This window comes from Hibiscus syriacus, unplaced genomic scaffold, assembly GCF_006381635.1.
Source record: "Hibiscus syriacus cultivar Baekdansim isolate YM2019G1 unplaced genomic scaffold, ASM638163v2 tig00111095_pilon, whole genome shotgun sequence".
Lineage (NCBI taxonomy): Eukaryota > Viridiplantae > Streptophyta > Magnoliopsida > Malvales > Malvaceae > Hibiscus > Hibiscus syriacus.
Genome location: NW_024062980.1, coordinates 379380 through 404347, shown reverse-complemented (window position 1 = coordinate 404347; position 24968 = coordinate 379380). Strand labels below are relative to the sequence as shown.

General features: G+C 34.3%; 3 pseudogenes; 1 reads left to right on the top strand and 2 right to left on the bottom strand.

Annotated features, from left to right (window-relative positions):
* The first annotated feature begins 1015 nt into the window (after positions 1 to 1015).
* On the top strand, positions 1016 to 2375 carry LOC120152853 (annotated as a pseudogene).
* On the bottom strand, positions 1171 to 24616 carry LOC120152855 (annotated as a pseudogene).
* Positions 3716 to 7871, bottom strand: LOC120152854 (annotated as a pseudogene).
* Positions 24617 to 24968: the final 352 nt, after the last annotated feature.

Here is a 24968-nt window from a genome sequence, read left to right as displayed (position 1 = left end):
CCTCATTCCCATATGTAATGGGGTAAGGGGGAGACCTCCAAATTATGAAATACCCTCCGTGGCTCGATCCCATGACCCCAAGGTTAAGAGCCTTGTGCTCTACCAACTGAGCTGGATGGTCATTTCTTCATATTTTTTATATGTATCACGTAAAGTCGACGGACTCGACTCAAAATTGAAAATCAATCTATTAATTACTAAAAAAAATTAGTTATTTTAATTGTATTTTATAACTAAACCGAGTTTAAACTTTTCGAATTGAGTTGAATTTATGAAGTTATGAACCGAAAACTATTTTTCAAAGTGAAGTTGAATTTTGCTCGCCCCTAATCGGAAGCATCTATTCATTTGCACCAATTTCATTTACCAATGTTATACAAAGGCAATGCTAGAGAAAGTAGTAAAAGTGGGATTTTGTTGTTTCCAAAATTGGTTTTATTTTTTGAAGAAAATTTTCAATTGTTTTAGGAGATAGATATTCAGATGATTTAGGGTAATGTTTTGGGGTATAGAAAAGGGATCAAATCATGAATTTTGTTGTTTTGTTTCAAGAAGGATCACACCTTTATATTAAGGGAATTTGCTTGAATAAACGCCTTCTGATTCTTACATCGAACAAGCAATTTCTTTAATGTGAAAATATTTTGATATAAAGTTTTGGAAAATTCTATCACGCTCGACGAGTACCGATGAACACCACTAACGATGAACTCATTAATTTAAATTATAAAAATTTAAAAATCTAAAGTGTTCAACGTAATTATAAATTAGTAGAAATTTAACTAATCATATCTATTAGAATATTACCAATTTTCTCATTGTGGCCCTTCAATCACTTGTGTTTATTCCTTTGATTATTCTGCTTGAATTCCCTTGTGCTTTATTCTAGAATACAATTCTAAGACTAACTAATCATATCTACTAGAATATTACCAATTTTCTCATTGTGGCCTTCTCCTCTGTCATGTTCCGTAATTTTTCTTAATGTAAAACACCACGATCTATTTCACAGGTTATGAGGTTCATCAACAAGGATCCTGAAGGTTATGGTATGAATTCTTCCATTATGGAGCAAAAATATTTAGATAGAACTATTTTATTCACATCCACACCATTTAACAGGAAGTCTCACCGGTTTGACTGCCTGTCTGGTTTTTAAAAGGTTGATTTGGACTAACATTGGTCTTTGTTTCCAATATAGTGCCAATATCTGTTGTCGCATCCTTAAGAAGATTAAAGCCCTTGTAACAACTCATTCCGAACTAGCTACAGTTTTGCGGAACTCATCAAAGCTTGCGAGTGTTTTCCTTCTACTCATGTTCATGCACTTAAGTTCCTTATGTTTTATTTTTTGTTGTAGTCGATTCACATCTCCTCAAAGGCCTTGCTTAAACCATTTTGATTCCACAATGTACAGTTAGTGAGTGAAGATGGAAAGAAAGTAAGCACCTGCATCCCCTTACTGAATCAGACATGGAAGAGTTGCAAGTAGGTTTTGTTTATTTTATTTCCCCCTCATATTTCTTATGCAAGTTTATTATTTACTTTTCATGTAATGTCTTTACATATTGCCTTTGAATTCTTGTGATTTGTAGTCTCGTATAATTGTTGCCGAAAATTTGCCTGAGAATCACTGCCATCAGAACCTCATGAAGATTTTCTCTGCTGTTAGGAGGTACAGATACTATTACGTTTCCAGAAAAAAATTATAAATCTAACTAATTTTATTGTGTCTCTGTGGTCCAAAATATCTTGATGTTTTCATTCTTAGTGTTAAAACAATCCGTACCTGTCAACCTCAACCCTCTGTCTTCAGCATCTAGGTCAGCTAAGGGTGATGTCATGCATTTAGTAACAAGGTACATTTGCTCATCATGGATATGCTGGCTAGTTTATCTGTTTCTCATGGAAATGTCTTCCTTTTTTTGGGTCAACTTCTAAGGACTATGCCGTAATTTTTATATTTATCCAAATTAACAAATGTCAGCCATTTGGATTCTTTTATTTTCTTTTCTAGTTGCATGCATTCGTTGAATATGAATCTGTGGAGTTGGCCGAGAAAGCTGTAAGTACCCCAAATTCTATGGAATGGTTTTTTTTACATTTTGTGTTATGACAAATGGATAAGCTTCTTAAGTTTGCAGGTTGTGGAGCTTAACGATGAGGGAAATTGGAGGAGTAGCCTTAGGGTCCGTCTAATGCTTAGAAATGCAGTAGGTTGCTTTTTTGCTTCAGTTAAATCGAGAGCGAAAAAGGGCCATGATGGAGGAGGTCAGTGTGAGGAAGATGAAGTTTATATCTCTGAGATGCATTCAAATGAGAAACAACAAGAAGATCCTTATCAGATGTCTGATATTCATTCACATGGGAATCCTGTAAGTGCCAACTCAATTCTTATAATAAGTATACGCCTAAAAATTTCCCCTACCAATGAAATAGTGAAATGGCTCCTCGACAATTATGAACATATGGAGCCATTAGTGGCTAAGTTTCTGAACCAATGGATAATGGGAATTGGGACTTTTGAGCTGTGCTTTTAAATAACGGGTTTGTTCCACATGCTGACTTCATGTTACTTTGAGATACCATAAGACCATAACAGAATGTGAAGTATATAGAATTGGTTCGACCTGTACATGTAGTTTTGTGGAGCTGAAAATAAGTTTGGCTTATATCACTATAAGTTTGCTTTGGTGGTTGCTTTTTCTTTTGGCTTATATCACAAATAGGTACCTAAAGTATATGATTTTTTTTAATTAGGTACCTAAAGTATTTTTTTGGGCAAAGTAAGTATCTAACGTTATCATTTTGGTCAAAATATGTACCGAAAAGTATACTAACTTTTTCATTTAAGTACCCAAAGTACTATTTAATTAATGCCACCAATCAACTTTTTAGAACTTCGATGAAAATGATTGAATGTTTTAGGTACCTATTTCGACCAAAAAAATACTTTAGCTACTTAGATAAAAAAGTATTATTTGTGATAAAGCCTTTTCTTTTTAATCTCGATCTACTGAATTACTGTACCATATATTTATGTTGTGCTGGGAGAGGAGCTTCCTAATGAGAAAGAGGGAGGGCAGAAGAAAGGGTGAAACAGGGGGCGGGGCAAAGGAGTTGGGCGGGCCCAATACCATCATATTAATCAAGGAAACCATGGGGGTACTCCTCCCCCTTCAGCTCCAAGTGAACGGGTCTGTAATGAGCAAGCTAGTATAGCAAAGCAGCAGCCACCTGGTCCTCGCAAGCCGGACGGCACGAGAGGTTTCGCAATGGGTCGGGGGAAGCCGATCGCTGTTAATGCTGGATGAAAATTATCCCATGCTACACAATAGGGGGAGGTATACTAACAGTGGCGTGGGGAGCGTAAAATATAATAATACCTAATTAGTGAGTGTGGTTCGGGTGACCATTTTCCTCTGTTTCAGTTATTTTTGCTAAAGATGTCATCTTGGATGTAATCAAGGACTTGGAGCAAAGGCATTGTTTTGTCCTTTTGTCTGGAACTGGAACTGGAACATGACAAGCTGTTCTCGCTAGTAATTTCCTTCTTTTTAGGATGTTCGAGATGATTATAATACAATATTTATTCAAAACTTATCTTAACATATTAATAACACCAATTCTTCAAACTAGCAATTTCTACACCTATGCAGTTGTATGCTATTGAGACAATGGAGATATATACTTTGACTTGAAACAAAACACATCAATACATTATCCACGACTCATTTTACAATTCTTGAGCTTAAACCAAATCTGAAAAGCAACTCCAGATCTAGAACTCATAGCTAACGCTAGTGCTAAAAATATGAAAATTAGCAAGCCCCTGCCATGCTGCCTTCATGCCAAAAAAACATTCTCAGCCACCACCAGCAACAACATGGCAATTCAAACTTCGAATACAACCATCTTCCTTCCACCGCTCATTTCGACGCCGTCTTTCATGCTCAGTGGAAACCGAGATACTCCAGCTCAAAGTACATAATTCATGTAACATATCAACTAATGGAGCTGAAGCAGCAGCAGCTCCCTTCAAATTCAAATTATAGATGATCCATACTCTCTTCCATGGTCTAAGGGCATACATCCTCTTTATTCATTATTCAGGATCTCAGAATCCGAAGCCATAGACATAGAGAGAGAACGGAGCGACTCTCAGCTTTCCTTATGCTCCTCAGCTTTGACTCCTCCATTCTATGTAAAATGACAAAATAGCACATCGAGCCAATTGTAGCAAGCATGATTGTGCTGCGATTACAGTTGCACACCTGCAAGCCATCTAGACTTTTTCCCACCACCACGTAAGTCAGCGAAATGAACCAACAGAAATGAAGAGGCATGCCAACCACATGAGCTTGTTGATACAAAGACAAGTTGCTTCTTTGCCTTTTGTTCAATCACAACCACCGATGTCTGAACAACCACCACAGCCAAGGGATGAACAAAGCAAGGCTATCAAAGACAAAGAAACAATAAACGGTGTGTCAGCAATATATGCTTGCCCAAGCGAGACCCTTCTATTTTTTCTCAACATACTGTCCAGGGACAGTGAAGATGGCAGCAAAAGCAACGGTAGCAATAAGAACAGCAACAACGGTGGCAGAGTTTATAGCATTGTTTAGGCCGCTAATGTGGAGTTTCTTTAGTCTCTTTGCAATCTTTTGCACTCTGAAACCAGTCTGTCGTGTTGTTGGAGCTGGGATTGGACATCATGTTTATGTCACTTACAGTTTGCTTTAGTTGTTTTGCTGGGTTTGGGGGCTTTCCATGGTCCTTAGAATTGGCTGCTCCTGCTTCCTTAAGATCGAGACAAGTTCTGGGGTTCCAACTTTTTCTGCAATGTCAAGTGGGGTTCTCCAGCCTGTTTGCTGAGTTGATGTTTATGCCCTCAACCGATAGCAAACAACATACAATCTGCAACAGGAAAAGATTTTTAATCAATCAGACAAGGTTATTTATGGAAATCCAACAAAATCAATCAAGATATTATCCCTGTTAATCGAAACCTGAACTAAACTTTCGTGGTACATCAGGCAAATTGATTGTAGGACTAAGAAACCATACGGTTGATTCCATTTAACCGTAACATTTATTGATCATTTTGAAAATTATAATGAATGAAAGCACCTGAGTACGGCCTTCGTTATTGCAATATGCAATGCAGTATTTCCTTTATTGTCTTCCACGAGCAAAACTGAGGGGTCAGGTTTCAACAATTCCAGCACTATCTCCTCATTTTGACCTTTCACTGCCATATGCAGTGCAATTTGACCCTTTTGTCAATCCTAAACCCAGTACTTGGGTCCTTGCTGAGCAAAGATTTCACTACCTCCAAGTGCCCCATTCTTGCTGCTGAATGGAGGACAGTTTTACCATTGTTCTTTGCAATTTTAGCAAGGTCCGAGTCTGTTTCTAGAAGAAGATTGACCACCTCAATATGCCCTTGAGCGCTGCTGTGTGTAGGGCAGTTGTACAAGATAAATCGGTAGTCATGACTGAGTTGGGGAAGGTACCCAAAAGTTCCTTCAGCACTTCTGCAAGAATGTTTTGATCAAAACAATTTCAGAAACAGAAAGCGTATATAATAATAGTTAAGTTTGCTTGTGGAAAGAGACGGTGAGAATTAAAATATTGCAAGTTTATTATTTACTTTTCATGTAAATTCATGCTTGTCTTTCCAGTTGGGCATATATTAATATTGCAAGAATTTATATTTTTTTAACTTATATTATATTCATGAAATTATGTATGCTAATGTCTTTACATATTGCCTTTGAATTCTTGTGATTTGTAGTCTCGTATAATTGTGCCGAAAATTTGCCTGCCTGAGGATCACTGCCATCAGAACCTCATGAAGATTTTCTCTGCTGTTGGGAGGTACAGATACTATACGTTTCTAGAAAAAAATTAAAATCTAACTATTTTTATTGTGTCTCTGTGGTCCAAAATATCTTGATGTTTTCATTCTTAGTGTTAAAACAATCCGTACCTGTCAACCTCAACCCTCTATGTCTTCAGCATCTAGGTCAGCTAAGGGTGATGTCATGCATTTTAGTAACAAAGTAAATTTGCTCATCATGGATATGCTGGCTAGTTTATCTATTTCTCATGGAAATATGTCTTCCTTTTTTGGGTCAACTTCTAAGGACTGCCATAATTTTATATTTATCCAAATTAGCAATAGTTAAGTTTGCTTATGGAAAGAGACGGTGAGAATTTAATAACATCAAACAACTTTCATAGAAGAGAATGCCATTGAACACGATGAAGCAAGGCCTAAGTGAAGAGATAAACATGTTCCTTTCATGCTTCTAACCAAATTGCTAAGTTCAAAGCCAAGTCATCAACAAGATAAAGTTAACTTCCCCATCAATAGAATTTAAGGATTATAAGATGCGGGAAAGCAAATCTTATTCGGATTCAAATTGATAAGAAAGCAAAAAAATCAAACAAAAGCGGCTTCAGGCATTATCAACAAGTAAATTGTAGAAGAGAAATAAAGCGACGAACTAAAAGAAACATGAGACCACATCTACACAAACACGCATATACATACTATTTGCTCATGTTTGAAAGGTAATGAAATGTAAATGAAATAAGTATATTTCAGGTATCCTACTCTCCCAAGCAAATTACGCAAGTTACTTGCATTTGTGTGAAGATTTTGGGAGTTATTGCAATATTAGGCTGCATTCTTAAAATGTTACTTCTAAATGAATGAGGAATTCGCAAAATAAATCGTGAAATTAACGAATTCTTACCAACATGACCCTGCTTAGCAGCAACATGGAACGGATCATAGCCATTCTGTGGGTGAGACGCAGATCCATATGTTTCAACATCTCTGCAACAACACAGCTTGACCATTCTCTGCTGCAAATAAAGGGGAGTTTCCCTTCTAGGTTTTGCTTGGCAAAAATTCCTTGGCCTCAGGACCATTAAGGTTGATAAGAATCTCCCTAACTCTAGACAAATTCCCTGTTCTTGCTGCCAAATGAAGAGGTGAATCACCCCTTTTTCCTGGAGACTCCCGGTTCTTCCTGCGTTCACCCGCACCAATAAAGCTCAGCTGTCTCTCCATTACCACACGAAAGCTCTTCTGCCTCTCCATAAAGCCCCGAAAACTCTTCTGTTTTTCCATCATCCCGCGACTGCCGGGCTGTTTCTCACTCGAAACATCACGAAACTCTGTTGCTTCTCCAGGATTCCTTGAGCAGGTGGTGGTTTTTCTGTTGTTACGCCGCGAAAACTCTGCTGTTTTTCCATGATCAAAAGCCGAAACTCAATGAATTACCAACTATTACCAACAAAGAGTATGCTGCTAGACAAAGACGAATTATTTGCTTTTCTCCATCATCAGAAGCGAATCTGAAGCTCTTGTTTTAGGCCTATTTCTTCGAATTCATAATCCGAAAAAAGTATCCCTATCCCTTGTCATGATCGATAAGAATCTAATTGCCCAGAATTTCCGAACAACAAGTCGCTCCCCTTTCCTACAGTTAGAAGAAAGCAGTTCTCAGTCACAACGCTAAGCAGTAACATCCAACCCAAAAGCAAAGAATCTCGTGGTAAAGGAAAGTTCATTCCATAGGCTAAACCCAGAAGAATATACAGTGCGGTTCAGATGATAAATGAAAGATGATTCCATAAAATAAAACAAAAGGCTTAATAATACCTTGGACTTGGAGCTGAAGAACGTGAAGATTGATACAAGAAAACGGAATCTGAAAGTTGATATCCTGAGAAAACGGATTTACCAGAGAAGAGAAGATTAGCCGATCTAACTTTGTATTATTGTACCAAACCAAACGGGACCACCGGAAAAGGTAGGTGAGAAATAGAGAAGAAAGAGTCTATGGGACAAAACAAATATCAGCAACCACTAACTCCATGAGGCAGTGTTCCCTTTATAAGGCCATCATTCCTTTCTTAAAATGTGTGATTTGGTTCCGAAATGTAAGATTATGGACAATAATATAATTATCGAGAAATAAAATTAATATAAATTTTATTATTATACATTGATTCGTTTAGTAGGAATGTAAGATTATAGAAATAATAAAATATTATTAAATGTATATTTTATTAAATTGTCCTTATATATTTATTTTTACAATTGAATTAATTTACTATAATTAATTATATATTTCTTTAAATATTTTAACTCATAAACTTCATATAAAATTCTAATTATAATTTTTTTATAAAATAAAATAATTTAAGGATAAATTTATAATTTAATATTCGTAAATTTTTTTATTTAACGATAGAAAATTATTTTTAAAAAAATAAAGGACATTTTAATCCAAAACAATATGAAGTAACAATACCTAAGGAAGAGGAAAATCACATTCTTGATAATATACTCTCAAATACCACTATTAAAATAACTTATTACAAGGTTAGAATTTATGAACCAAACGGAGTAATCACATTCATTTCCTCATATAATGTGAGATACCCAAACCAAACGCCCTTAAAAATTTATTAAATGAGAAATCAGAAAAGTTGACAGCGTGTCACCATATTTCATGTGTAATTAGAATAACACTGTCAATTAAATATAGAGATACATATTTTTTTAAATAATTAAATTGATTATAAGATATTATATTTAAAATTATTTTAATTATTGATAACATATATATTTATATATACAATTGTTTAAATTTAAATTTTTAAAAAATATTTTTTAATAAAAATATTTTTTATATAAATCTAATAAGTATAAATAATATCTATTTAAAATAACCCTCAACCTTTAAAATTAAACGGTCGCCCTCTTAACATTCAAATAACAACATATAAAACATAAACATAAAAATGGGCATGGTAAGCACTTTATACATAGGTCGACGAGATGGGTCCATAATTGGCATAAATGATCACGTACAACAGTCATAATATGACTAAAAATATTATCGATTTATTATTTAAATAATAAATTGATAAAAATTATCGAAAATATTATTATTTTATCGATTTTATTATTATTTGATACTTTACCATAAATATTAAAAAATATTAATATTTTAAGTAAAAATAATAATATTTTACGTAATTTACCGATTTTTATTTAAATAATAACAAAATCAATATTTTAATTATATATTAAAAGAGTGTATGTAGAACTTACTCATAATTGGGGGGTTTGTTTGTTTGTTATATACTTATATAGTATGGGAGAGGGGTACCCATGGTTATTATCTCTAATTGCACATGTCTGATTGCTATCCGGGAAACCCTCACGTGCGACGTCTTAGTATACAGTTAAAAAAATGTTATTGATTTTGTTATTATTTTAAATAATAAAATCGGTAAAAAAAATATCGGAACATCATTATTTTGACCTATTTACCTACATAGGTAAACGCGTAGAAAAATTCGATCAAAAAATAATATTTTAGATAGTGTTTTATCGAAAAACATTTTTTTACCGGATTTTTTACCGCGTTTACCTATATAGGTAATTAAAACCGGTCAAAATAATGATGTTTCCGATATTTTTTTACCGATTTTATTATTTTAAAATAATAACAAAATCGATAACGTTTTATTTTAACCGTATACCAAGCATTTCACCGCAGAACTGCCCTTGCTACCATTTCTTGGTGCCTTGCATATCATTGAGTCCTTTTTATTTATTTGTTTATTCTTCCTCATCATTTGTGATTAAATTTCACTTAATATATTTTGATTTAAAATTTCGTTGAAAAACAAAAATATTTTAAACAATTAATTTTCAGTTAAAATTTTACGTTTGAAACGTGACTATTAACTTAAACGTAGAATCTGAAAAAACGATGTTTTGCGTTAGAAAAACCCGTAATGAAAATTGTCCCCTTTGTTACCCTCTATTATGGTTAAATCAATCAATGAAAATTTCCTTCAAAAAGAGATCAATTGATTTGTTTATATTCGTAAGAGTTCGATTGAGAGTATTTTTCTCATCAAGAGAAGCGATTTTGTCTTAATCGTTTAACCATCACCTCTAAGATTAACGCATAACCATTTAGATTTGTACATGAAGAAAAAATTAAATAAATTAGAGAAAACATATAGTATATGTTTCTAGGGTTAAAACAATGATTCGAAGCCTTATATTTGTAGGTAAAATATGAGGGATAAAGTGATAAATAAGATGGTGGAAGCTTCAAAAAATCACAACAAACAAACATTGTTTGCCAAATTCGCAATGACTGAATTTTTTTCCAATTACTTCGGGTAAATATAAGTTAATATTTGTTAAAATATAACTCTCAACTATTGACACTGAATGTTTTCATATCTTAGCATTCATAGTGTTCAAACCCGAGATCTCAAGACTTAACAACAATTATTTTACCACTGATGTCACTGATTCATACAAATTTTTTAATTTTATAACAAAAGAAATAATTAAAAAAATTTATTATTAAAAATATGAAAAAAAATGAAGTGGCCATGCTTAAAATGAAATACACCTTGTAAACGAAAGCAAATCTAAAAGTTACATATAAATACTTGGAAAAAGTTTCCATAAAAAATACTTAAAAGTCTATATTGATTAATATGGGATAAAACTTCTTTATAGTACCAACACCTCTTGATACATGCACCAGAGTCCATAATGATAATTTAGTTTCTTTGAACTAATGTTTCTACTCGAACTATTAGAAAAACAAAATCTCGAAGATTCAAAGCATATCTATTCGGTAAGCATAATGTGAATGAATCATTAAACGATTCTAATGCTGCTCCCTTTAATGTTTTAAATTCGAGGTCGAATCTTTTTGAAGAAAGTGAGGATGATACATGAATCACAAGACTCACATCAAAGGAAGAAGTAATAACTCTTCCAAATGATCTACTCGTCCAAGCCATGGAAAAGAAGACCAGAACAATAGAAACTTGCGACGACTTTTTGAATGAGATTCTGATCTTATTTGGTCAACATGTCTTTTGGAGATACGACCTGCTGTCTCTTAGCTTTCCAAAGGTTATTGAATTGTATCAATATGATATCGGGAACTCAAGATATGATCATTTAGTGAAGACAATGTATGCATAAAATCTTATACGGGATTAATACGAGATTTTGTAAATATTACAAATTTTCAATATTTTTATTGATTATTTGTAATATAATTTAACATAGGATGATGCATTATCTTTTAAGATTAGATTTATTATTTTATTAGGAATTAAGGTTAAGTTAAAACATTATATTTAGTTATTATTATTTTATTAGGAAGAGTTAAGACATGTTTAGTTGTTATTATTTATTCATTAGTTATTTAGGACATTTATAACTCATCCCATATAAAGGAGGCTTTATTCAACTTTGTAAAATAGATTTCTTTGATTAACAATACAATGAGAGTTCATTTTTGCAAGTGATGATTGTCTTGTTCCTTCGAAGCTTATTCTCCTGGAATTCTTTCAAGTTCTTGTGAGGGAGATTAATCTTCAAACTCCAATTTGCCTTTTCATCAAGACTAGGAGGGTTGGTTAGAGCCATATTATCGAGTTTGCCTTTTCATTGCGACTAGGAGGGTTCGAAAGACACTTATCCATCTATTTCCACAAATCCATCTTCACCATCATCATCTTTATCGTTCACCTTCATAAGGAAGATCTTTTGATTTCTTGGTTAACATACTTTATTTTCAATTTCTTTATCTTTTGTTTATCATGTTCTAATCTTGTTTCTTACCTTGTTTCCAACACTTAAAAGAAACTATAAAGAATCCTAGTTGTTGCCGCCACATTCCCCTATTCATTCCCCTTTGTTTTTCATCGAGTCTAGAGCTTTCTAGGTTTTATTCTTCAACAAGAGCAACATGCATTAATCCGTCACCGCTTCCCTATCAATCGGTATCAGATTTGGTCCGATTCTTGGAAAGAATCAAGCAATATTGCTTGTTTTTGCACACAAAACTGTCAAGGTACCCTAACGGAGCTAGTTTTGCAAAAGATTCATTGTTTCAAGTACTTTTTTCTTAATTTAATTTAGATTCAAATCCTTCTTGTTAGTTTGATTTTTTTAAAAAAAGGCAGAAAAATAGAAAAAGCCAAAAACAATTCACAAAATTTCAAAAATTGTAAACGAAGGAATTTAAGGCTGATTTTCTCCAGATCTCATATTCGTCCTAAGAGTAATCTCCAGTCCAAAATTTACCTCAATCGAAGTTCATTAGAGCCTTCAAATACATCGTTCAAGTTTCATTGGCAGATTTAGTCTAAAATCTTGTCGAATTTCTTGAAAATTATACAGGAGGAATTTTGTGGCGAAAATTTCCAGATTGAAACTACATATATTGAATATCATTCACAAAAAATCAGAATTTTGGAGATCAATAACACCTTCGAACAAAGCGATCACGAAAAATAGACTGTTTGAGGACTCACCGTTCAACGGAGTTTACTAGATACTACTGAAGTATTTGGTTCTGAAAGTTTACAAGTGGTTTCTACACACATCGAACGACATTCAAGAATTTTTTCAAAATTTTTGGACACCGATAACCCCCTCAAAAACGTTGGTCAAGTTGATCCAACATTTTCTAGGTTTCTGGTTTGGTTCTTCTTTTTTCTTTGACTCTTAGTTCTTTAGGTTCTTTTTTTTTCCTTTTATTCTTCTTTTTCATTACTTCCTTGTGTTAGTAGGATTAAAGAGTTTGCATATTTCTTCCTTCTTTGCATTCTCATTCTCTTGAGTCTAACCCTTGTTTGGCCTCTTAAAGCTTTTAGGTTTCTTATCGCCTTTGCTAGTAATCAAACGATACGTACTGTGGAAGATTATTCAGTAAAGTGAGTTTTAAAGTACAAGATCAACTTACTTGCCTCTCATTTTGTTACTTTCTTGGAGTGACTTGTAAGGTTTCTTGCTTTGTTGAATTTTCTTTTCTTTATTTATTTTACTTTAAAATTTTCTTTTGAGTGTTATTCAGTATAGGTGACAATAACAATAAGACACTTACGAATATCTTAGCCGCACTTGCAGGACTCATGACTCAATTTGAAACAAGATTTGATGAATTTAACAATTCTGTGTGAGAATGAAAAGAACCACAACTGGATCTACCAAACCAGAATCCAAGACCAAACAATGTTGAACTTTTGGTACCCAAGCGAGCACAACCACATTTCCAAGCACCCGAACTCTTTGCAAAACCAAAGTTCACAATCACGTCTTTCAAATGAGACAACGATCCAGACAACTATATCGATTGGGAAGGAAAAATTGATCTCACGTTTCTGTACCATGACTGCCCCCAAGCTGAACAAGTTCCCCTCATCACCATGGAATTCGAAGGATATGCTCACACTTGTTAGATGCAAACAAGAAAAAATCGAGAACTTCCAAATTCAAGCAATCACTCTTGGACCGACCTCAAAACCCATGATGAAGTGATTCCTACCGACACATTATACACAAGAAGTTAAAAATACGACTACATTGACTTCGAAAGGTAGAAGTTCAGTTGAAGACTACTACAAGAGATGCCAATCCTTACTCAATAGGGCTAACACAGGTGATGAAGAGAGGACACCGTGTAAAGATTCGTCATCGGCTTGAACTCAAACATCATTGATCTTCTTGACCTCCATGGGTACGAAAACCTTGAAATACACTAAAGAAGGCAATAATAATCGAAACACAAATCCAAAGGAGATTCCGATTCAGAGACCATTACCAAGGTACTTCATCTTCTTACAAGGTAATCCTTCAAATCCTTCCTCATCTCTACTCCTCTCTAAAAAAGTGAGAGATGACAAACTGGACAAGGAAAAACAACAACCAACAAATAATGACACTTCCAGCCCCTAAGACGACACACCGTGAGAGTCCAATGCAAGCATCTGACATCCTCCTAGGACGTCATTGGCAATACGATAATGACATCACATATTATGGCCGAAAGAACACTTACACAACTCCAATCAAAGGTAAACAGTTCTGACTTAATCCTCTACCCCCAAGAGTCTCATGGATCAACAACAAATTTACAAGGAGATGGGAACTTGAAACAAAGGAAAAAGAGGTCACAACAGATAAAAGCCAAAACAAATTACCCAAGGGTAGTGAGTGAACCTAATTGTGAGAAAAATAGTGACCAAATCTACTTGTGAGCACAAAAGAATTGAGAGAGATCTTTTTTTACAAATAACCTTGCATCCTTGCTTTAGGGAATCAATTATTTCAATTTCTAACATTAACAAGGATTTGCCTAATGTGTTTTCCTATCTTTTACAGGGTTTTCGAGAAGTGTTAGGTGATCCACCTGACGAATTACCACCGGAAAGAGAAAAACAATACCAAACCAATCTAATTCAAGGTTCTATCATACTTCGTCAAACATACAATCTCAAAGAAACCAAATAGTTAGATTTGTTAAAAAGGCTACATCCAGGAAAGCCTAGTCGTGATGCCATCTTAATGACAAAATATGATTTGAACAACTCCACAGGCTTTATAGTTTGTGCCCATGGAATTCATATAAATGATAAAAAAAGTAAAAACAACACGGGACTGGCCCCACCATCTTCCATCACCAAGATTGTCGAATGGTGCTAGGTGACTCTCCTAATGGGTTACCACCTGAAAGCCCTAATCACTATGCTATATCATAAAGAGTTACGATTTACGATAGTCCAAAGGTAAGTATTTTATTACTCATTTAATGATATATAACGTACTTCTTCTCCTTTTTACAAGGTAAGCCTTTTGAAGTTGTCATCCATACCAAACACAACTCCTTTAAGTGCATAAAAGACTGAGGTAAGCAAAACACAGTGGACGACATTACCACGAAGGTTCTGCAGTCCACAATCTCCTCCCGAGAATTCCTAATCCATGAACCACACTTATGGACTTAAGAGATTACTTTCACAAACCAGTTGACATTTTTCAACACTGATTCTCACCACACACGATTCAAACATTATTTTTGAAAACTTTGCATAAATTCAATTAAGTCTAAAAACATTTTGCCATAAATTATTATATCAAAACATAGTTCCATAAAAATAAATTAAACATTTTCATATTTATAATTCAATATTATATATAATTTTAAATTCAATTTTTTAATTTAATTAATGATTTTATTTTTATTAAAAATAAAATTTATGATAAATGTATTAATTAATTTTTATTAAATTGTGTAGTTCAAAATATGTATTTTAAAATCGATTAATCATGATAAATAAATTAAATTTCGTATTTTAAATTACACAATATATATTATTCTGTTCGATTAGTATATTGGTGGCTTCATAAATCCCACATACACTAGCACATATCTCAAAGCTCTGGTAAATCATGGCAAAGGTTTTGATTCTTCCCAAAGCGGGATTTTTGCTTGTAGATTAACTCATGGTGTGATTCCAGTAGGATTGCACTTGCAAATAGTCGATATAGGGACCGATTTTTTCCCTCAATGTTAGCTTGATATCGAGTCTGTCGCATTCCAAATCTTGGATTCAATTAGAAAGTTTTTAATTTTTGTGTTTAATCATGAATTATTGAAAGTACATGCCCCAAGAGTGTAATTTACCCAATTTTTTTGGATAGTTTGAAACCCCCTTTTTCTTTTTCTTCTTTCCCTTCTTTTTATGCTCTGTCCCCACCCCCAAAAAGTTTCTCCATGGTTTCATCTTTATTTTAGTTTTTCTTCGATTCATCATTAATCGTGAGGTGATGTTCGACACCTCTGGCTCCATTGCATTCGTCTCGTCGACTCCATTGATTTGATGTCATTTGATTGTCATTATCCATTGTTGTTTGTAATCGGTGAAGGTTCAAGTACTCGGGTTCGTCGACACCACACGTGCCGCACGCGCTGGCATGCGAGAGTGGGCTTCGTTCTTGCGGTTCAAACAGTGAATCAGTTCAACTGAACCTACCCTGAATCGGTATGACCTGAACCAATTTGATTGAACCAGTCTGATCCAATATAAACCTGACCTGGACCGTTAACGTTGCTTTGATCCATTAACTTTTTAAAGACCTATCTTAATTTTTTCGACATCCTGAGTCCGTTTTCACAGTCTATTTTTCTAAATTCTGACCCCAAAAGCCCTATTTTGCATTTTATCATTTAAAGTCTTAATTATGTTAATAAAATGTGAGATTTGGATTCATTTTTTGGTTTTTTCCTGAATGTACTCTCGTATCTCTGGAGCGCTCTCCAATAGATCCTGATCACTCATGTTTTGCTTAGTTTGATTTTGTTCACTTATCTTGAGATAGCGTAAGTTGAGATTAATGAGTTTATAGGTTATTTCTGTTTAGATTTTTGGCATCCATATTCATAGAGTGGCACTATTTCTAGGTCCACACTCTGCAGTACCTAATGCGACCAATTGTGGGAAGCGTAAAGCTTAACTAATTTTATTTAGCTATATAGGTGTGTCTCTTTGACATGTTCGTTACTTTTGATTTGTTATGTTTTTATGTTATATGTTGTTGTCTGAAAACTTATTGGTAATGTGATTATATTATCTATGATATTTCTGATTTTTGAATAATATTGCATCACTCATAATATGTATATTGATGCATTCCTAATTCTGCATGGGATTATATCCCCGTCTTGATTCTGCATGGGATTATATATATGTCTTGTTTTTTACATGGGATCATATTCCTGTCATATTTCAGTTTGATATCTTTGGAGGCTATATCTCCATTCTGATTTGTTTCTGCTGGGATCCTCTACGGAGGACAATATCACCATCCTATCCATGACATGGCATCTACGGAGGGCTAAATCCTTTTGATTTCTGTATTCAGTTTTAGATATCCTTGTAAGGTAATGTTCATATTTTGTTGATTCGGAACAAAATGTAAGATTCTGAATTTCTGTTGGGACATTATGCTACGAAAATATCCAAATTTTAATATTGTTTGATTATTATTTTGTGCTTGAATTTTACATTTTGATATTATCTGATTAAATATAGAGGACACACTAAGCTTTGTAGCTCACTCTGTTTTTATCTTTTCTTTCCAGATTACTCAATTATGGGACCGGTGTGGCTATCGGAGGTGTAGTCTCGATTTCATACTATGTGGGGTTAAATTTTTACTTTCAACCTTTTTAAATTATGACATGAGTTTATTTTTGATTTTATTACTGAAAATTTTCTTTAAAATGATTTAATAAAAGAATTTTCATCTGTAAACTATTTATGAGGTCAGTGTTGTTACCCTAATTCAGTTGTTACTACTAGGACAGGTCTAGGGGATTACATTTAGTGGTATCAAAGCTAAGTCTAAAATTCTCGGACCGTGTAGCTTAGTATAATTCTGAAAACCTGTTTAAAATAAATTTGCAAAAATATTTTCATGAGAAATTATTTTTGGAAAAAACACGCCATAAGATTTTCAAGTATTTTATGAAATTATCGAGACTCCGATGTCATTCTAGATAGTTATTAGTTTTTTGTAATCATAGTTCAATACTTGATATATAGTCATGAGTCTGGTAGGGATATATGATGTCGTTTAGACACCTTCATTGATTATTTCAGTTGTAAAATCTGAATTCTAGCGACTTATCGTTAGTTAATTATTGATCTTCATTCAGTGTATGGATTTTTCTAAAGTCAATTTAGGTGCAATTAAACAATAATTAATTTAATTATGACTGATTAATTCTGATGATGTCTTAGGTCAGCTATCCTGCTTGGAAAGTAATTTCTTGTTTTTACAGAAAATTTGTTTATGTTTTATTTTCAGTATTATATTCAATTTTACATTAAAAAAATTCTGACTGAATCTTTGGATTTTTTTATAAAATATTTCCTATGACATAACTTGTAGGGATCATATGCCTTATAATTACATGTTCTTCAAAGTTCGTCTGTAATTGCGAGTTTTGATAAAATTTTGGTTTTGTACGACAATATGAGTATATAAATGAACTCTTGTAATAGCGCTAGATTCGACTTTGTTTGAATTCTCACTCAAACACATCGTGATATAATTTGAAAAGAATGATTTTGGCCAACATTATCTTTGTAAACCTAGGACTATTAAAGATTCAAGTAATATTTTACATTTTGGAGTGAAATATTGTTTTAGTCTGAATTATTTAATTTCCTTCAAACTCCTTGTAAATCAATTATGATATTTGCTAATAGTTTTCTCATCCGGATTAATGAATATAGTATTTGTGTCATTATAATTCAATCTGTCTTGGGAAAATGACCTCAACACTATCATACCCACTTTCTCGGGAATTGTTAACTCTGTATTTGATGTTCATTATTCTAAAACATGGGTATAAGTTCTGAAGTATTCTAAAGGGGATCATATATAAGATTTCTTTGTGTATTGGATATATTCTGAAAACTGAAAAGATATAACATTCATATCACTCTGATCCAGACTATCTCGAGGGGAAAGAGTCAATTATAAGTATTATTCTAGAAATCGTGCGAATTCAATGTGAGAATAGAAGTGAGTAACTATAGACTCTTTCAGTAGATTACCTATAACTCTGTTCAAGTAAGATTTAGTATGTGTTTTATCGATCATCTCGACAAGTTAATTCATTTATTCTGGTTTGAAGTAGTTGTTTTTTATAACTAACTCGATTGTTTACATTGAGATGTTTGTCTTTGTGGGGTTCCCTTATCCATAATTTCTGACCGAGATTTGAGATTATGTCACGATTCTAAAAGATTCTTTTTGAGGTATTGTATATGCGATTAAAACTTCAGTACAACTTTTATCCACAATCTGATGGTCTATTGGAGCGGGTTTTTCAAATTCTGAAAGTTAGGTTGAAAGATTGCATTATAGGGTTCCAAGATAACTGGTGGATTGTTTACTATTACTGAGTGTGCCTATAATATAACTACTAGACCAGTACTCAAATGACACTATATGAGACCTTGTATGGTCATAGAAGTTGTATTTTCTATGTTAATTGAGTTATGTGATAAGAGGAATGTGGGATCCAACCTTGCACAAGCTTTGTTTAATAAAGATCTTTTACCAATCGAAAGAGAAGTGATATTGAATTCTGTTTGAGTAACCGATTCTTTTAGAGAATAATTCCTTTGAAGAGTGTAATTAGATTTAGCCATAAAGGATGATTGAGATGAGATTTATTGGACCTTACTAGATTCTGCAATCAATAGTACCATTTATATACAACTTGAGTTACCGTCTAAGCTTGTGGGTATTCATGATATCTTCCACGTCTCTATGTTAAGGCGTTATAATGGGCAGGTGCATATGGCCACATAGGGGCCAAATGCACACCCATTATTTTAGATTAGATATTCAATATAGTTCAATATAAAAGAAAAGAAAAATAAGAAATTTTGCATACACATTATATTGAAAAGAACTATTAAAATTTTTGGAGTCCCATTTCTAAATTTCTGGATCCTTATAATCTTGACTCTCCCATGTCATTTCTGTTGAGGATGTTGAACTGAGAGATCTGATATGAGTTACGAGAATGAGCCTATTTAAATTGATGCCTAATAGGATCGAATGCTGAAAACCAATGTATACATATGATTAAAGTACTTTGGAGTAACCAGTCTTTTGGAGGCCATCAGAGAGACTCAGAAATTCTTAAGAGGAGCATTTTCCTTATCTTTTTCTATCAAGTAAAATTTTGAGGTCGAAATTTTCTTAAGGAGAGAAGAGTAACCCCTCCACGCCATATGGGATTTTGCTATTTTGTGCATGAGGTACTACGTTTGGCTGGTCTATCAGATTCGGTTAGATATAGTACTTGCTCGTCACCTTTACTTTGGTTGGAACATGCTTTTGCTACTCTTGATTTAGAGAATTATGCAGATTTTCTAATGCTCCTTCGGAATGTATGGAATGGGCGGAACACAATTGTGCATGAGGGATGGGTTTAACCTAACTGACTCTTGAAATGCTCGCTTGCTCCACTAGGACTTTCTGGCAACTCAGCGTTGCAAAGCTCGCCACCAAGGGAATCGCGATGTTGGCAAATGGACACTTCTGGCCAGGGATATGATCAAAATAAATACGGATGGTGCTTTTGATTCGGTGTCCAAGACTGTCGCTATTTGAGTGATAGCTCGCGATGCACAAGGGACGGTCCTTGATGGACTAGCGTCAACTTCCCCTCGGTGCTTGGATGCTTGAATGACTGGGATGATTGGACTGGCTGGGGCGGTCAATTTGGCTGTTGCGAGAGGATGGTCAATTTGGGCACTTTTTCCCCTTTTAGGACCCTCCTTTCTTAAAAAAAAAACATTTTCAAGTAAAACACAACCCCAGTAAACTTTTAAATATCATTTAGTATGAGTGACGGTGCAAAGTAGACAAATAAATCCCACCAGCAACATTTCAAACTGTAAGAAACTCAGACAAGCACCAGCAACATCAATCCTTTAGGGTAACAACTATTCTTCTGCAGCACTGGCAGCACTCAAATCCACACTCAGGTCAACAACCTGTTCAAAAATATTCGCGGCATTAGTCCAACCAAACACAGACAAGAGATAACACAAACAATGACAAATTACCAAATCATGTGGTACTAAACAAATTCTATCTCTATATTATTTGGTGTACCATAACAATACCAAAATTACACAAACCCTCAACTTAATTCTCAAGTCTATTAAGCTGACTGAAATTTTAAACAGTAACTTTTTAAAATGGTCATGGACCGGAAACAAATGACAAACAGCCTTACCTTTCCAGTTATCATGGTATACATGTTAAGTACATCAGTGACAGTTGACTCAAAATGTGTCGTAGCATCATAGCTCTGTCAAAGATAAAACCGGATAGTAATTAGAATTCACCCACAATTATTATCTGCAAACCACTTAAACAAGCTAAAACAACTAAAGATTCTCACTGTTGATATGAAACAATTATCAAGAGAAGGTTCATTGACTGGTTCATATCTGTCATAGATATCAAAGAATATCTCGTCAACGGGACCTAGAAGGTCAATTCCAGGCTTTAGTTCAGTCTCGGGGTGATCTATCTCAGCTTCTGTAGAAACAAATGCGATGAATTTGCCCTTGGGAGCAACATTGTGAGAATATGAACACAGAAGACATACCTGCTCAGACACCACAATCTTAAATCTTAGATTAAAAACAAAAGAGAAGCAGTAAGTAATCATAATCAGTAATGATATCTTCAACTTTCTCAGTTTGTCCCTCAAACTGAATTATCTTCAACAAAACAGAAGCTCAGTTCCAAGATGACAAGCCTAAAGTTGAATTATTCTTGACTTTCTTCTTGGAATATTAAATCCATACATAAGTTGGCAAAAACAACAAGGGGAAAACAGCAGATGCAAATCCTACTTTTTAAAAATATTAACAATAAAATTGTTTTCTGGATCCCATCCTAGGAAATAAGCCCAAAACAATAAAGAATAGAAACCTATTTCTCTTTAGCTGTTCCAAGAACCTGCAGAAGGGACTCTACCCCAGAATCAAGGATACCAGGAACAATAGAGGTGCCAGATATAGTTCTATTCAATTAAATGAAAATTAATATATTACAATCAATAAGAAACACCCATGTTTCACTTTAAATAAGCTTACTGTTAAAAAATCCACGTTAACTCATCTGATCTTCGACCCAACTGCTTTTGTGGCAGGATAATCTGCATGGAATAAGAATCATTGGTGTTTGGAATTGGGTGACTCATGATAGCAATTGCCTGGCAACCTTGCAATCTTCCTAACCTTTGTGTAGAAACAAGTTCATGAGGATCATGAGATAATCAACTTCTTATCTCATATTTACTAGTACATAGCAAGTCAAAATGGAATTAGATTTCGCAATCATTTCAATAAATTTATAGCATCTAGGTTCCATTTGATACAAAGACACTGAAAAAGGAAGATTCTTAAAGTTATTGTAAAATAGTGATTGCAAGCAAATTTCATTTGCCTGGGCCAAGTTTTAAATGCATGGAAATTTGACCCTTCTCATTGGCAAAGGATCTTCAAGATCAGCTGCAACTAAGACAAGGTTCAGCTGGAAAATGAAATATTTGAATGCAGGCAAGTGAAACTGTTGAGAAAGTGTTTTTCCTTCAACAAACTTTAAAATGAAGGCGAGCAGCTCTATTAGATCATGAGTTACTCTGCTTCTTGGTGAAAAAAAAACGAACCAGTATATAAAAGTAGTGCAGTAATACCTTGTTTGGCAAGTAGGAAGGGTCAAACCACTTCTTACACTTGGCAGTTTCACCTTCAGATGTGACACCACAAGCTTTGCCTTCATCATCATATTCCACCTGGAAATACATAATGATGTATATTTAAGGTAAAGTAACCGATTCCAACCACAAAATGTCATGAAAACTATCAATAACATACAGGAAGAGAGATTAGAAATCTAAAAAACACCACTATATACCTTGCACTCAGGTTTATTCAGCATATATGTTCCACCATAAACAGCACTAAGCCGTGCAAAAGCCTGAGATATTTCAAAGGAGAAATATAACAAATTCACATAACTGCACTTCATAGCAGATGAAATGAACTTGATAGAGAGACTGATAGCGATGAGAACCTGGGGCAGCTCGCCTAATCCATACAGTGGATAAATGTATGGTGATCCACCTTGAAAACGTGCAAGAGACCCCGCATAAAGCTATCGAATAACAATAAAAATTAATTTTGACCATAAGTAATCATGCTTACTTCCATCCAAGCATAAATCAAAAACTCAAGACGCCAATCACCTTCATCCTCTTCACAGTATCCAATGCAGGCTCATCCAGGTAGCGGTCATCTCTATGAAGTGCCAATGCATGACCAATGAAATCCACAGTATTATCATCAAGCCCATATTTCCTGTTAAAAAAAAACTTTAAGACATGCAAGATGGGCTAGGGTGGTCTATTATCTAGGAGCCGGTGCCGAGCAGATAAGGGCAATGGAAGTCCATAGAAAAATGCAGGTTTAAAAGAAACTCGAAGGGATAAAGATACAATGAATAACTTTCATCCAAACCAAAAGTATTGCCAACCAAAAGGAGAGAAACATATGAAAATATTTAAGTTTCCAAGTCTGTATTAGGAAATCAGACAAAGGAAGCCAGTTATAGGGAAAAAGGTTATGAACCTGTTAAAATTGGTAGAAACCAATGAATAAAGGGTAAAGCACACACACCACACACCACACACATATATACATATATATATCATTTGAAGCCCAAGCAGAGACAAACCAAAATGTCCAAAGAAGATGTTCTACCTTTCCTTATTGAAAACATAGCTACCATCCACAGCTTTGAAGTAAAGTTACTGGTACATCCGTATGAATGAGAACACGCACAAGTGTGCCATTTGCCATCATAAACTAGTGCAAATATAAAAGAAAATGTTAGTTTGATGCAAAAGAATAAAAGCTACAAAAAGTTAAAGCCTTAAAAGGGAAAAATAACCTTAGGGACCATGTCCACATTATAATCTCTGCTAGAGCCCAAATGAGCTGGAGGCTTATCATTTCCTCGAAACTTCTTCCAAAGCTACCAACAAATAATTTGAAGACATTAATCAATAAATAGAAAATGGAAAAGTGATCAACAGAGTAGCTAAGCATTTGGACTTTGCAGAAAATGGAACCTGAATGAGGTTGAGTGATGTAGACTCTCCTCCATAGTAATCATTCCTGTCCGTGTGCAGAACCTAAATGCATGATGAACAGCACCCAATGAAATCAACAAACAAAAAATAATATAATAATATATAGCATCCTTTTGTAAAACATGCAGTTTTGAAAAGAGTGAAACAAAAGACCTAGTCTATTTTGGAATCAACTCATAGAATAACAAGTGCATTTTCCTCTCACAAGAAAAGCGTATACGAAAACCAAACTTATCTAGATGACTTGGTTTACCTCAGCTCAAACATTTTCAAGAATTATACAGTTAAAAAGCCAGGCAAGAATAGTCAAGCACGCAATGGGCATGTTTTGATGATACAGAGGTTTGTTTGAACTTTTAAAAATCAAATTGACAAAGCCTGTGGTAGTCAGCTTCCAAAATTACTAGTTCCGGTTATCAATTATACAAGCAGGGTCATAAGAACCAATTGTTCACATTCCATGCCAATAGTTGGTATTTCAGTAAAATTGCATCATTACAGCAACTGTTTACAAGAGGGCTGAAACTTTAGGGTAAACAGGTCCTATTCTAGTAAAATAGAGATCCTGCCTTAATCAAAGGCACCTCGATAAGTATCGGTGCAGGAAACGGATGAGGGAGATGATAACAAAGATAGGCAAAGGCGTGGTGTTTGCCTTAATCCAGGGCAGGAGATCCTTACACAGATCTATGGTGCACACAAAAGCAACGAGATCCAAAAGATCCTTACACAAATCTAAGATGTAACCAGATCCAACAGATCCTCAAACAGAAATAAGATGTGCCATCAAGATCTACGATCAGAAATCAATTATTTAAAGGAAAATAAAGAAAAAGAGAATGGAAACACTCAATCGCAATAGGAGGAAAACTAAAAAGAAGACCTTGAGTCCATCAACAGAAAGAAGACCGCTGAGGATGCATTCCTTGAGACAGTTCCAGCACTATGACATCGTACTCTTCATCCATGGCTGCCTATGAGCTGCTTCAAGTGCTGTTCAAAACGATTAGCAAAGACAGAATAGTTATGACTTTAGGGTTCGATCATCAATTAATTCAGATGTACCATACACTAAAAGTGCCTTACCTAGGTAGTAGTAGACTAGCTGTTGCTTGTAAGTTCTCTGTTTTCAGTTGATTGATCGAAAAAGATTCTGAAACAAGAGAATTTTGGGTTTCTGCTTGTGAGGTGAGGTCAATGAAGCAACGGAATTGAATCGGCTAGTATTCATATTTATATGGATAAACAGTGCAAAATCGTCCGTGATCTCTATAAATATTAACGACCGAAGTAATTTGGTTCGTGCTTCAATACATAAATCTATAATTTTAGGCTGGTATAATC